We start from the raw sequence: 13,920 nt of genomic DNA, 5'->3' as shown, positions 1-13,920 counted from the left end.
TATGACAGGACCTGAGAGCCCACGACTCTTCAGAACGTGGATCTCAATAGCCAAACCGTCAAATTTATCGTTTGTAAGGCAGGATGGAACACTGGACCTTGAGATAACAGGTCTGGGCGTTCCGGTAGTGTCCACGGGGAACCTACCGTCATCCTTACTATTTCTGCATACCAAGTCCTTCTGGGCCAAGCGGGGGCCACCAGAAGTACCGACTTCCTTTCCTGCCTGATCCTGCGAAGGAGTCGTGGTAGTAGCAGAATAGGCGGGAATGCGTAAATCAGTGAGAACCGATGCCACGGAATCACCAACGCATCCGTCCCGCATGCAAGAGGATCTTTTGTCCTTGCCACAAATCTGTCTATCTTTTTGTTGAATCGGGATGCAAAGAGATCTACATCTGGAACCCCCCATCTTTGGCATATGGCCCAAAAGACGTCGGGATGCAGAGACCATTCCCCTGGAAGTAACTGCTGGCGACTTAGATAGTTCGCCTGCCAATTCTCTATTCCCGGGATGAAAACTGCCGATATGCATGGCACATGCATCTCTGCCCAGACTAAGATCTGGTTCACCTCTTTTTGAGCAGCTCGGCTCCGGGTGCCTCCCTGATGATTGACATAAGCCACTGCTGTGGCATTGTCGGACTGGATCCTGACCGGACAACCCTGTAGCCTGATAGTCCAGGCTTTTAGAGCTAGATGTATCGCCCGGATCTCCAGAATGTTGATGGGTAAGGTCCTCTCTGTCTTGGACCATACTCCTTGGACCGCAGCCTGTTCCAGAACTGCTCCCCAACCTGACAGACTGGCATCTGTTGTTACCACCGTCCAGGTAACCGGTAGAAAGGATTTCCCCTTCTGCAGGTTTTCGGGTATGAGCCACCAATTGAGGCTCTGACGCACCGCATGCGACAGGTGCATCGGAAAGTCTAATGCCTGAACCTTCTTGTTCCAGGTCGACAGAATACTGTGTTGCAGCATTCTTGAGTGAAACTGAGGGAACTGCTTCGAATGAAGACACCATCTTCCCTAGTAGCCTCATACAAAGGCGGACTGAGGGACCCTTCTTGGTCCTTACTGTCAGAATCAGCTCTCTCAAAGCAGTGATCTTTGCCTGGGTAGAAATATTTTCTCCTGGCTTGTATGTATAATCAGACCTTAATATTCCAGTCTTCTTACTGGTTTTAGGAAAGACTTTTCTAAGTTGAGGATCCAACCCAGGTGTTCTAGATACCTGACCGTGGTCCTCAAGTTTCCATTCAAATAGGCTACCGACCGGTCTATCAAGAGCAGGTCGTCTAGGTATGCTATGACAGCTATACCCTGAGCCCTTAATCTGGCCAGAGGAGGAGCCAAGATCTTTGTGAACACTCGAGCTGCAGTGGCTATCCCAAAGGGCAGAGCCATAAACTGGAAATGGCGCCCTCCTACCTCGAAGCGCAGAAACTCTGATGAGCAGGAAAAATGGGCACATGCAGATATGCATCTCTGATGTCTATTGATGCCAGAAATTCTCCTCCCTGCAGGGTGGGAACTACTGTTCGAATTGATTCCATGCGGAAGGATTGAATCCTTAGGAATCGGTTCAGATCCCTTAAGTCCAAAATGGGCCTGACATCCCCATTTGGCTTTTGGACCGTAAAAAGGTTGGAATAGAAGCCCAATCCCTGGTCCTTTGCGGGAACTATCATAATGACCTCCTGCGACAAAAGTCGCTCTAACGCTAGAAGGAGCGACTGCTTCTTCTCTGGGTCTCTGGGAACATTTGATCTGAGGAACCGAGGAGAAGGGAATTCCTGAAACTCCAGCTTGTACCCTAAGGTTACCGTGGAGACTACCCATCTGTCCTGGAAGTCCTCCTGCCAGAGCTCTGAGAATTGTCGCAGTCTTCCCCCCACTCGAGTGAGCGGGGGCGCCCCCTCATGCAGAGGTCTTAGTGTTTTGCCTAGTAGGCTTCTTTCCCCAGGACTTCTTTTGTCCCTGGGGTTGACTCTTGTCTCTGGACCCCGATGGAGGCGGCCGTCGAGACTGCCTGGAGGCTGAAGCCCCCGGCGCTGGGGAAAGAGTCCGTTTGAAAGAGGGACGCTTACTCTTCTTCTTCACAGGTAAGAGAGTGCTTTTCCCACAAGAGATTCTCTTGATATAGTTATCCAAGTCCTCTCCAAACAACCTTGCACCACGAAATGGAAACCCAGCCAGTAGCTTCTTACATGGTGCTTCGGCTGACCAATTTTTCAACCATAGGATTCTACGTATATGCACCAACCCCAGTGAAAGACGGGAGGTTTGCACGATAGAATCTCTAATGGCGTCAACCACAAAGCATAAGGCCGCTGGAAGGTTAGCAAACCCCTGGGCCTGCTGTTCAGGTAATACTTTGATGACCTGCTTAACATGGTCTCTTAAGTATTGACAGACTCCAATCGCTGCTATTGCAGGTTGGGCCACTGATCCTGCTAAGGAGAAAACATCCTTCAATAGGGATTCCATCCTTTTATCTACAGGATCCCTGAGCATCTGAGCATTGTCTACAGGACAAGTCAGGCTATTATTTATTGAGGAAATGGCGGCATCAATAGCCGGAATTCCCCACATTTTAATAAACTTTTCTTCCATCGGATAAAGTGTTGAAAACTTTCTCGGCGGAAAAAAACGTTTGTCTGGGTGATCCCACTCAGAATAAATAAGCTTTTCAAGTAAAGTATGAACAGGAAAAGCATGTGCTGCTTGGAAAGGTTTCAGTGACCCCAAAGCAGAAGAGGATTCTTTAGCAGTTTCAGGTATGGGCAACTTAAATGTGGAGCGGACCAATCCAGTGAGGATCTGCACTAAGACTTTCTCCTCTTGGGAAGTCGCAGAGGGTCCCTCTCCACCTGAATCCTCCGAAGAGGAATCATCCATCCCATCCCGATCCTCTGAAAGGGATTCATCTCCTTTATCCCAGAGCTCCTCTGTCTGAGGGTCTTGGGGAACAGAGGAAAGCCTAGTGCGTTTTCTTCCACTGAGTGAAGACGTAATCACGGCCATTAATCTTTCCTCTAGACCATTAATGGTTGAGGAAAAAACCTCTTGTGTAATATATACAGGGGCTGAAGTGCCAGAAGCAGGTGTAGCCCCTGACCCGATGGCTCTCCCTGGCTAGCCGTCCCTGGCCCATCTTTAGGGGGGAAGGATGCTGCCGACAGGGGGCCCTCAGAACCTGAACGAGATCCCCTAGTGTCTCTGGTTCCTGGGGTGCTTGAACCTCTTCTACCCATAGTGCAAAGCAACAAGGTGTGAGGTATACAAATGAACACTGTCCGCTGAGCGATGTAGTCTGGCTAAAAGCCTTGCTACCCAATGCTCAGTCTGGTGTTACTTCAGTAAATGCTGCCTAGGAGAATGCCTGTGTCCCACCTTACATGCGACCGTCAGCTCTGTGTCTCTCAGAAGGCTGAGTGCACCTGTACAGAGTGCCTTTAATAGCCTGCAGCTGGCCTGAGTGGGAGTCTAAACACTCTGTGCTGACATCCCGCCCCCTCCTCTACCGCCCCCCCCCCCTCGAGTTTTGAAAAAAACGAGCGCTTCCCGCACTGCCAACTCTCCTGTCATGCTCTGGAGAAAAGGCTGGGGATGGGGGGGGGGAGGAGGGAGACTGGTAACAAGATTTGCCTGAACGGCTATCTTCAGAGATGGTGGCCATTAGGCCACAGAGCCCGGGTGGTATAACCACTTTCTAGACCCCTGTGGCCCCTCTCTAGCCTGGGGGGGAACATTCAAACATGAGAAATCCCCCCATCCACCTTACCTGCTTGCAGTCTGCTTGATACGCTGGGACATACACAGCGATTACAACACCTGAGACAGACATTCAGCATGTGTAGGTTTGTGCTCTTGGCAGCCCCCGGTGGTCACAATAGGCATAGCATGCATTTACCTTAAAGGAGAAAAGCCACTAGAACTCAAAAATTCTGTGGAATCTCCTCTTACCTTATCCAGCCGCAGGGTGCTGTTTACACAGACCCAATCTTCACCTCTCACGGTGGGCTCTGTTTGAAAAAAACGTCAGAGACTGGGGCCCCCATCAGTAGGGGGATCCAACAGTTCTGGGACCGTAAAGCACCTCGCCAGAAATTAGGAAGTTTAAAGCCATTTTCTGATCTGCGGGGTCCAGCTCTCTAAAAAGAGAAGCATTACGGGTAAAACCTCGTTTCTTCGGACACGAGGCCCGGGTACCATTCAATTCGGCCATGAAAAGACACTTTGAATGGATCCGGTTCACCTGGCTTGCCCCAGTATAGGATCTTAGGATATTCCCTTTGGAGCTCAGCACAGGACATCTTTACACGTCCATCACCTAAGACACTGGCGTAAAAACTGAGGTATCCCTGCAAGGGGGAGGGATTATATAGGGGGTTGAACTTCCTGATAGGGTGTGCCAGTGTCCAATCACCAGTGATACCTATATAACCCATCAGTAATTATTGTGGCTCTGTGTCCCGTGATGTTCGAGAAAGAAATTTTAATTACGTGCCCTAAACCAAAAATATTGTTAAAAGCTAGCATCATCAACATTGAGGAATAGGATAGTCAGCATAGGCAATCTTCAAGGGATCCCACATTCATAGCAAATTCAATCAGTTACGTTAGCATCAGGTGCTTGATAGCTGCTGATCCAAGACTGATTCATTTTTATGAATGTGAGCCTATCAACGAAGTCTGTGGACAGGCACACTCTTTATTCCATTACAAAACCTCCACAGCACTGAATGTGCATTTAGAAAACATGCTGGCCAGTAGCTCAATTGCATATTGAGCTAGTTCTGGCCAGTGGTCCATCCTCAAGACTCAGTAACCCAGTGGATGCTCTGTTGGAAAGGTCTCCAAGTCTGCTCTTGCCCCTAGATATTCCTGCACCATGTAATGCAGGCACTGGTGATGATTGCTTGAACCAATCAGACCTTGGCGCTGAGGACTGAAAAATTGTTTAAAAGCAGCGGTCAGCCGGCCACCTTCTCCACCGCTCTTCCCCTGACTGAACAAAGCCTCAGCAACATGTTGTCCAGCACCAGATAATTGTAACCGCCCTGGAAATGCGTTGCACAAACTTTTCTTCAAGGCCTCCTGAAGATATTTCATCCTCTGCTCCCTCTGCGAAGGCAGGATGAGTTCTGCAACCTTACCCTTGTAACATGGATCATGAAGGGTTGCCGGCCAGTAATGATCCCTCTCCTTGATACCACGAATCCTAGGGTCCTTTTGCGGGCTTTGCAGAATTAGGGAGGCCATGCAGCGTAAGTTTGCAGAGGCATTCGATTCTGAGTCCTCTGGGTCACTAAGGATCACATAATCCGTAACTACCTCCTCCCAGCCACGTACAACTCCTTGGGTTTCTGGGGACTGAAAACCATCCCTAGAAGACTACTGCTGAGTGTTATCCTCTACATTCATGCTGACACAATCCTCCTCCTCCTCTTCCTGTGTGTTTGGCGGGCCCGCAGGAATGCTATCTGGATTAAGAGGGCCTTGAGAGGTAAGGAAGTCCTCCTCTTCCTCCGGCTGTTTTGCCTCAAGTGCCCTTTCCATGATTCCATGAAGCATGTGCTCCAACAGGAAGACTAGAGGGACAGTGTCACTGATGCATGCATTGTCGCTGCTCACCATCCTTATGGCCTCCTCAAATGGTGACAGGACAGTGCATGCATCATTGATCAGTAGCCACTGGCGTGGCGAAAAGAAGCCAAGCTCCCCTGACCCTGTTCTGGTGCCATATTCGCACAGATACTCATTGATGGCCCTCTGCTGTGTGTGCAGCCACTGCAGCATTGCCAATGTTAAGTTCCACCTGGTGGGCATGTCACAAATGAAGCGGTCGGTGGGCAGGCTGCATTCCCTTTGATTGTCAGCCAGCCGAGCACTGGCATTGTATGACCGGGGAAATGACCATAGACTTTTCTGGCCTGCCTCAGGAGATCCTGTAAGCCTGGGTACCTGCTCAAGAACCACTGCACCACCAAATTCAGGACGTGTGCCAAACATGGAACATGGGTCAAGTGTTCCGGTCGGAGGGAAGGTTGGTGCCATTGTCACACACAACCATTCCTGGCTGAAGCTGGTGTGGCGTCAACCACCTCTGAGCCTGCCCCTGCAGAGCTGACAGAATCTCTGCCCCAGTGTCGTTCCTGTCCCTTAGGCAGACCAACTCAAGCACCGCATGGCATCTTTTAGCCTGACTGCTTGCGTAGCCCCTTGAACGCTTATGGAGCACCGCTGCTTCAGAGGACAAATCTGCAGAAGAGGCCATAGAGGAAGAAGAAGAGGAGGGGGTGGAGGAGAGAGCTGTGGCAGAATCACCATTAGCATTTTGGAGGCATGGTGGCGGAACAAGCTCCAACAACACTCAACCCTGTCCTGTATCCTTCCCAGCTGCCAGCAGGGTTGCCCAGTGCCCTGTGAAGGAAAGGTAACGTCCCTGCCCATGCCTGCTGGACCATGAGTCAGCGGCAATATGCACCTTATTGCTGACCGCCCTGTCCAACAAGGCCAAAACATTGCCTTCCACATGCCGGTAGAGAGCCGGAATGGCCTTCTGTGAAAAGAAATGGCATTTTGGAACCTGCCACTGAGGTACAGCACATTCCACAATTCACAAGAGGGGGCAGAGTCTACCAGCTGAAAAGGCAGCAGTTGCAGTGCTAGCAATTAGGCCAAGCTAGCATTTAGACGCTGAGCATGTGGATGGCTGGGACCAGATTTCTTTTTATGGTTCAGCAACTGGGGTAGGGAAATTTGCCTGCTAAAATCAGATGGTGGTGTACTGCTAGCAGAATGGCTGCAAGTACTTGGGGCACCTATTGCTATACCTTCATTCCTCTCAGTGCAGGTTTTTGAGAGGACGGGAGGGTGTGAAATCCCAGATGAGGAGCAGGGAGAAGTCCGCCTTTTTCTTTGATGTGGGTCTTTCAAGTGCTGTTGCCAACAGACTGCATGGCAGGTTGTCATATGTCTGGTAAAGCATGTGGTGCCCAAGCAGCTGCTGTTCTGGCCACGCTTGATCCACTTCAGACATAGGTTGCAAACAGCAATGGTGCGATCTGCTGCACAGGTGTCAAAAGAGGCCCACACCAAGGAACTTTTAAAAGTCAGCGGGGAGTCAGCAGCGCCCTGCACATGCGGAGCTCTGCGGTGTGATGCAATAGGGTGGCTGCCCTTAAGCTGCCCCCTAGAAGACATCCTGCCTCGTTGGACTTGTGCCTCCTCCTCCTCCTCTTTTCTCTCAGGCACCCAAGTACAGTCAGTGACCTCATCATCCCCTCCCTCCTCGTCACTGGAGCACACTTAGCAGTATGCTGCAGCTGGGGGAACATGACTGCCAGTTTCTTGTCCTTCTTGGGCACCCCCTCTCCCTAGGCTCACATTACTCCCTTCCTCAACCTGGGAACCAACATTGGAGCCTTCAAATCGCTGCACATCCTCCAGCAGCATGTACCCAACACTGTGGTTGAATAATTCTGGGGACTCCTCCATGCATGAAGGTGGGGCTACGGAAGGAGTGACTGTGGACAAGGAGTCAGTGGAATAGGCTGCTTTGGCAGCTGCGTTGGAAGGCAAACTACTCTGAGCCTGGGTGACAGAGGATGAGGACGGCTTTGTTATCCACTCCACCAACTCTTCTGCATGTTCTGGCTCAATAACATGGCCAGCACTGTTGACTGTAGACACAGAGGCTGGTTGCCCTCTTTTGTTGGCCTGTGAGCATCTGCCTCTCCTTGGCGGCCTTCCGGACATGATGTATATTTTGTTTTGCAACACCACACTACACTGTATTAGATACTGTGTACACCGCCTGCACTGCATTAGAAACTGTACAACAGCTGCACTGTATTTTATACTGTGTACACCACCAGAAGTGTAGTAGAAACTGTACACACTGTATTAGATACTGTGTACACCGCCTGCACTGTATTAGCAACTGTACTATGGCTGAACTGTATTGTGTACTGTGTACACCACCAGAAGTGTAGTAGAAACTGTACACACTGTATTAGATACTGTGTACACCGCCTGCACTGTATTAGCAACTGTACTACGGCTGCACAGTAGTCTGTACTGTGCACACCACCAGAAGTGTAGTAGAAACTGTACACACAGTATTAGATACTGTGTACACCACCAGAAAAGTAGTAGAAACTGTACTACGGCTACACTGTATTTTATACTGTGTACACCACCAGAAGTGTAGTAGAAACAGTACACACTGTATTAGATACTGTGTACACCGCCTACACTGTATTAGCAACTGTACTATGGCTGCACTGTATTGTATACTGGGTACACCACCAGAAGTGTAGTATAAACTGTACACACTGTATTAGATACTGTGTACACCGCCTGCACTGTATTAGAAACTGTACAATGGCTGCACTGTATTTTATACTGTGTACACCACCAGAAATGTAGTAGAAACTGTACACACAGTATTAGATACCGTGTACACCACCAGAAAAGTGGTAGAAACTGTACTATGGCTGCACTGTATTGTGTACTGGGTACACTACCAGAAGTGTAGTATAAACTGTACACACTGTATTAGATACTATGTACACTGCCTGCACTGTATTAGAAACTGTACAATGGCTGCACTGTATTTTATACTGTGTACACCACCAGAGGTGTAGTAGAAACTGTACACACTGTATAAGATACTGTGTACACCGCCTGCACTGTATTAGCAACTGTACTATGGCTGCACTGTATTGTGTACTGGGTACACCACCAGAAGTGTAGTAGAAACTGTACACACTGTATTAGATACTATGTACACCGCCTGCACTGTATTAGCAACTGTACTAAGGCTGCACTGTATTGTGTACTGTGTACACTACCAGAAGTGTAGTAGAAACTGTACACACTGTATTAGATACTGTGTACACCGCCTGCACTGTATTAGAAACTGTACAATGGCTGCACTGTATTTTATACTGTGTACACCACCAGAAGTGTAGTAGACAAGTAGACACTGTACATACTGTATTAGATACTGTGTACACCGCCTGGAGTGTATTAAAAACAGTACACCATGGAATGAACTGTAGACATAGGCTACACTGGATGCAGAGTATATATATCGAATACACTGTCACTAACTGAATAACCTGCCTGCTTAATCTAAATCAAGCTATCTCTCTGTCCACACCAACAACACTACACACGGCCGCCGTGTAAGCAGCCTTATAAAGTGTGGGGCGTGGACTTGTTCCCCTGAGCCATGATTGGCTCTCTTAGCAGAGCGCGCTGTGATTGGCCAAAGCATGCAGGTCAGTTGCATGCTTTGGCCAATCATCATGCAGCAATGCACTGCGACCTCGCAGTGCATTATGGGGCATTCCGTGGTGCTCGAATTTGCAGCGAACGCCCCATAATGTTTGCTCTTCGCCGAAGGGGCGAACACCTGATGTTCGAGTCCCTAGGCTCACATTACTCCCTTCCTCAACCTGGAAACCAACATTGGAGCCTTCAAATCGCTGCACATCCTCCAGCAGCATGTACCCAACATTGTGTTTGAATAATTCTGGGGACTCCTCCGTGCATGAAGGTGGGGCTACGGAAGGAGTGACTGTGGACAAGGAGTCAGTGGAATAGGCTGCTTTGGCAGCTGCGTTGGAAGGCAAACTACTCTGAGCCTGGGTGACAGAGGATGAGGACGGCTTTGTTATCCACTCCACCAACTCTTCTGCATGATCTGGCTCAATAACATGGCCAGCACTGTTGACTGTAGACACAGAGGCTGGTTGCCCTCTTTTGTTGGCCTGTGAGCGTCTGCCTCTCCTTGGCGGCCTTCCGGACATGATGTATATTTTGTTTTGCAACACCACACTACACTGTATTAGATACTGTGTACACTGCCTGCACTGCATTAGAAACTGTACAACAGCTGCACTGTATTTTATACTGTGTACACCACCAGAAGTGTAGTAGAAACTGTACACACTGTATTGGATACTGGTACACCGCCTGCACTGTATTAGAAAATGTACAACGGCTGCACTGTATACACCACCAGAAGTGTAGTAGAAACTGTACACACAGCATTAGATACTGTGTACACTGCCTGCACTGTATTAGAAACTGTACAATGGCTGCACTGTATTTTATACTGTGTACACCACCAGAAGTGTAGTAGAAACTGTACACACAGTATTAGATACCGTGTACACCACCAGAAAAGTAGTAGAAACTGTACTATGGCTGCACTGCATTGTGTACTGGGTACACTACCAGAAGTGTAGTATAAACTGTACACACTGTATTAGATACTATGTACATCGCCTGCTCTGTATTAGAAACTGTACAATGGCTGCACTGTATTTTATACTGTGTACACCACCAGAGGTGTAGTAGAAACTGTACACACTGTATTACATACTGTGTACACCGCCTGCACTGTATTAGCAACTGTACTATGGCTGCACTGTATTGTGTACTGGGTACACCACCAGAAGTGTAGTAGAAACTGTACACACTGTATTACATACTGTGTACACCGCCTGCACTGTATTAGCAACTGTACTATGGCTGCACTGTATTGTGTACTGGGTACACCACCAGAAGTGTAGTAGAAACTGTACACACTGTATTAGATACTATGTACACCGCCTGCACTGTATTAGCAACTGTACTAAGGCTGCACTGTATTGTGTACTGTGTACACTACAAGAAGTGTAGTAGAAACTGTACACACTGTATTAGATACTGTGTACACCGCCTGCACTGTATTAGCAACTGTACTATGGCTGCACTGTATTTTATACTGTGTACACCACCAGAAGTGTAGTAGACAAGTAGACATTGTACATACTGTATTAGATACTGTGTACACCGCCTGAAGTGTATTAAAAACAGTACACCATGGAATGAACTGTAGACATAGGCTACACTGGATGCAGAGCATATATATCGAATACACTGTCACTAACTGAATAACCTGCCTGCTTAATCTAAATCAAGCTATCTCTCTGTCCACACCAACAACACTACACACAGCCGCCGTGTAAGCAGCCTTATATAGTGTGGGGCGTGGACTTGTTCCCCTGAGCCATGATTGGCTCTCTTAGCAGAGCGTGCTGTGATTGGCCAAAGCATGCAGGTCAGTTGCATGCTTTGGCCAATCATCATGCAGCAATGCACTGCGACCTCGCAGTGCATTATGGGGCGTTCCGTGGCGCTCGAATTTGCCGCGAACGCCCCATAATGTTTGCTCTTCGCCGAAGGGGCGAACACCTAATGTTCGAGTCAAACTTATGTTCGACCCGAACATCAAGCTCATCCCTAGCTACAACAGTAGAGTTCTGGTGAAGACACACCAGTAGATCTTTGTTCAAAAATGTTCATTTTAATAACGTTTGTTCGATTTGCTATTTATTAGTGGGGTCAAACTGAAGTTCGTTTTCGACTGCAATGATGAGAACATTGGAAGGAGCTGGATGGAAATTTTTTCTTGTACAAATTTCTAAAGCTGGGTATACACTAGCAGATTTTCAAACAAATCTTCATTTGAATATTTATACGAACAATTGTACAAAAATTTTCAGTACATTCCACCGCTTGATGAATGTCATTTGAAAGTAGTCCAAAATTTTTTTGGGTTTCAACATTCAACTTTGAAGTGACTGGAAAATCAAACAAATGTTCTTAAAACAATGAAAATCTACTAGTGCATCGGTTCCCAACCCTTGGCTCATGGCTGGGGGCTGGAATGAGGCAGCATAACCTGAACTGCCACCATTCCAGCACCAGAGGGCACACGCCCCCTTTCTCCCAGCACCACTACTCCCCTTCCCTCTCTGTGGTCACCTTAACTACAGAGAAGAAGAAGGGGAGAGGAAATGACAAGCTGCACACTCCTCCCCCCCCGGAGGTGACACAAACCCCCCTCAGGTGACAGGGGGGGGCAGCCCACACAATAGAGTGGTCATAAGCTGCACACCACCAGGAGGTGACAGGCTGCACCAACACCCCCCTCCCCAAAGTGACAGGCAGCGCACACACACCACCCCAGCCCCCTAGCCCCACCAGAGGTGTCAGGCAGCACATACACAACATCCCAGCTCCCCCCCAACCCAACCTCCCACCACTTCAGCCCCCTTCCTCGGTCCGTGGAGAGGTTTTGGTTGCTGAGACTGGTCCTTGGTAATGGAGAGGTTGGGGACCTTGTATAATCAGCTTATGTGGTTTTCATTCAGTAAAGTCCATTCACTCCAACATTAAATGTTAAAGTGTTTGTTTCCCCCCCCCCAAAAATAAATGAATCCTTACATTTAACGCATGTTATACAACACAGTGCTTGTGCTGTGTAATTTGGCCCCCTGTATCACCTAAAAAACCTGGCTGATCCTGACAGTTTCTGCCCTCCCCCTTTAAACTGATCATGGTTTATCATGGCTGCTGATCCCTGACACAATGGTCAGTTTACGTGCCTCCGTCAGCCGCAGCTCTCCTGTCCTCCTCTGTGCTCTTCTCCCCCCTCACTGCATGTCAGCTCTGTGTCCGTGCCTGCCCCTACCCTTCTGCTGCTGAAATTACTGTTCATTTTTACACTATACTCTCTGTTTATTAATGTAAGGTGCCCCAGTGTCTGTGCTTTGTAAAAGTAAGCTGCTATATACCTCATGTGACCAACCGCCTCTCTTCTCCTATCATCCTCCCCTCCGTCAGTGGGGTTTTCTTGGCCCTGCCCACTGCAGCTGTCAAGCCAAGAGAGAAGAGAGCCGGCCAGTCACATGAGCGCCGATCGGTGCTCAGAAATCAGGCATATAGCAGCTTATATTTACAAAGCACAGACACTGGGGCACCTTACATAATTAAACAGAGATGACTGTATAAATTGTATATAGTGGCTTAACAATCACTTTTACAACATATGAAATTAAAACTACTTTGGTACGGTATTTCTCAAACTGTTGAAAGCACTGAGAATTTATATGCAAATGTTCATGCAAATATTTGTACAAATGTTCATTTGAAGATCCAATAGGTATATACCCAGCTTAGGAGTTTCAAAAAGCCAGCATGTGACTCAACTGACCAGCAATCAAACAGAACTATGATTAGATTAAAATATGGTAAAGTGTCTTCTTAAGTAATATTATCACTGCTGATACTATTTCTTTAGAGGTCAATTTAGTATCCTCTAAGTGTAGTGATGTTAGAGCTTAATGAAGACCCCTGGTATTCTGTATAAATGTGCAATTAGCACTGACTATAACTGCAATGTTTTAGCTGACAATACCAATTTTTCTACCAATAGCAGCTCATGTAGGTATGTGGTCACAGACTGCACACCACACCACATCAGTCCAATGTTTAAAAGACATACCTTGATTTTTATACTAAAAGTTTTAGTACCAAGATTTCCATTATAGTTTCCATCAAAGAAGAATATAAATGTAGTGTTTCCCAAACTCACCTTCAGTGTCCGGGTACCACATGTACTATCAAATGTTATTGTAAAATCAATTATTAAATTAAAAATGGTATTAAAGTGGGCCCTTTGTGAATTTCTAAGTCAGAACACACTGCTTTCTTCAAAATGGCCCTGGAGCACTCAGCAGCTGAAGCACATCCAGTTTGTTGAAGTATTCATTCTTCTTTTAGCAGTGCTATCAGTAGCTGAGAGTTGAGTATTAGCTCCTAAATCCTGCTAGCTTGTACCACCTAAGCCAAAGATGTATACTATATCAGTGACATACATATTGTACATTGGGGAAGAGTGATTAAAGCATATCTCTAGTTTTGGAAATATTTGGGAAGGGTTACACCACCTGTCAGGTTGGTGATCCCTCATTGGGAAAGTTCACCCTTCAATTTGCACTGGTAACCACTGTCACAAAGACAGAAAGTGAGGGGAAATCTATAATTTCAGCACTGACCCCAGAGCAAGAGG

General features: G+C 47.6%; 1 protein-coding gene across 11 annotated transcripts in view; it reads right to left on the bottom strand.

Annotated features, from left to right (window-relative positions):
* Window positions 1–13,920, bottom strand: part of WDR17 (WD repeat domain 17) — a 187,724-nt gene that overhangs the window by 38,599 nt on the left and 135,205 nt on the right. The gene's annotated exons all lie outside the window — the stretch shown is intronic.

This window comes from Aquarana catesbeiana, linkage group LG01, assembly GCF_042186555.1.
Source record: "Aquarana catesbeiana isolate 2022-GZ linkage group LG01, ASM4218655v1, whole genome shotgun sequence".
Taxonomy (NCBI): Eukaryota; Metazoa; Chordata; class Amphibia; order Anura; family Ranidae; genus Aquarana; species Aquarana catesbeiana.
This window is presented reverse-complemented; position numbering and strand designations above follow the sequence as displayed.